At 32.4% G+C, this 2,114-nt stretch overlaps 1 long non-coding RNA gene across 1 annotated transcript; it reads right to left on the bottom strand.

Annotated features, from left to right (window-relative positions):
• Nucleotides 1–223: 223 nt before the first annotated feature.
• LOC105179184 (uncharacterized) lies at nucleotides 224–1,599 on the bottom strand. The gene is made up of 3 exons (XR_849221.3): nucleotides 1,426–1,599; nucleotides 1,172–1,312; nucleotides 224–876 (listed from the first exon to the last, which is right to left on the bottom strand). It is a non-coding gene; the product is annotated as an uncharacterized LOC105179184 (long non-coding RNA).
• Nucleotides 1,600–2,114: the final 515 nt, after the last annotated feature.

Below are 2,114 nucleotides of genomic sequence, written 5' to 3'. Positions count from 1 at the left end.
GGTATTAGTGATCATATTCGGTTAGTATTAAAGAACTATTAATATGTACCAATCATGATAAAAAATATTGTTTCCGTTCCTTATTGAGACAATGATGGTTATGCATTTAAGATTAATAAAAATAGTTTTTATTTGATGATTGATAATAACCTTCATCTACTTGGTACATTAACGAATGGTTTTTATATTTTTCAACAGTCAAATTGGATTATAACTGCCCAACACAACCAAAAATTAATAATTATGAAAATGCATAAATCATGAATCAAGAAGTTGGTATCTCCATAGAAAGGATGAGGAAGTTGGTAGAATCAAGGAGTTTAGAGGTAGATGACTTGGGTAAACTATCAACTTGCAAGTCCTGTCTAAAAGGAAAAATGATCAAGAAACTTGTTGTTTGTCACGCTTGTCACTAGTCTATTTGGACTTAATCCACACAGACGTCTGTGGACCACTAAATACTACAGCTAAAAGAGGATTTTCATACTTCATAACCTTTATCTAAAATCACTCATGGTACGGTTATGTTAGGCTCATGAGATACAAGATTAAGGCATCTGGAATATTTAAGGAATTCAAACTTGAAGTAGAAATCAAACCAGCCATAAGATCAAAGGCTTTCAGTCAAATCGAGGTGGGGAATATTTAAATGGTGAGTTCATGGAGTACTTAACAAAGAATAGAATTTTCTCTCAATGGACTCCTCCTAGAACGCCATAACTTAATGGTGTGGCCTAATGGAGAAGTGGAACCATGTTGGACATGGTTCAATCCATGAAGTGGTTTACTGAATTTCCCCTGTCCTTCTGGGGATACCCTCTTAAGACAGCGTCCAAGTTCCTCAACATGGCGTCGTCCAAAGCAGTACTCCTAACGCTATATATGATATGGTATGGTCATGGTAAGAAAATATATCAAAACATAAGGTGAAACAGAAAAAGACAAGTTTTAATGAGCATGATTTCTACTGCCTCAACAAGGAGTTCCACATAAATTTATTTTAAAATATTTATTAAATAAATAAAGTTGGATTTCTTGTTGAACCCTAATTATGGAAAAAAAATTCTTAATATATTCAAATTTAAATATTTATTTTTTAAAACTTTGATAGGAAAGAAAATTAATTTGAAACAAATTGGAGAAACAAAAAGAGAAATAATTAAATATGTACCTGATGCTCCATTAAACTTGCCCGCAACGCACAAGAGATGGGATCCGACGATAGCACACCGGAATCTTCACAAGTTGAATTTGAATTTGGGTTGGATGAAATAATCCGGCCAAAATCTATAGTGTATGTTCTTGAAGAATTCTGTTGGCAAATTATACACGATGACGAATTAACAAATCGATTCAGAAAAAGGAATTAAAGAAGGAAAAAGAAAGAATCAAATGCTTGAGAAAAGGAATAATGGAGTTTCCTACATAGAAATCATCTTAGATTTCTGGAGTTTTCTGCCATTTCATGGATACCGAAGGAATCAAATATAACGTTCCTACAGCTCTTGAGTGTAGTACTTTTTGGATTTGAACAGTGATTTGCAGTGAGTGTGTTGAGGGAGAAAAGGCGTGAGCAAATGTGAAGTGTGAGTGGTTGAGCGAGAGAGTGCGAGTAAATGTTGTATGTGTTTGTGTGAGTGTTCCAAATAACAAAGCTCGATTGGGGGTAGCAGAAGCCTTGGAATTGACGTTCTGTCTTTTTTTTGTAATATTTTTCTACTAATTTCTTCTTTTTAGGTTTGTCTTTATTTAATATTATTGTAATAATAAGACAAGATTCATTTTTGGAACGAAAATATATATTCATGGGATCTATGAATGCAACACAATAAATTACATTCTACATCAGATTCCTCCAGAAATGGCCAAAAAAAGGAGAGACAACATCTACGAAAATTAACTACAGAGTTCATCAATCTGTACATATTGTTGTATTGTAATCAACCATTTATCTTTACAAAATTCTTTATATACAACTCAAGTTTTTAGTAAGATTGAAAAACCTAAAGTAGTGATGAAGTTAAAATCGATACTAAAAAATGAAAAATTAATCATGTATACCTTTCTTTATATACAACTCAAGTTTTTAGTAAGATTGAAATTCGACAATATTT

This window comes from Sesamum indicum, linkage group LG8, assembly GCF_026168435.1.
Source record: "Sesamum indicum cultivar Baizhima isolate 11 linkage group LG8, ASM2616843v1, whole genome shotgun sequence".
NCBI classification, from domain to species: domain Eukaryota; kingdom Viridiplantae; phylum Streptophyta; class Magnoliopsida; order Lamiales; family Pedaliaceae; genus Sesamum; species Sesamum indicum.
This window is presented reverse-complemented; position numbering and strand designations above follow the sequence as displayed.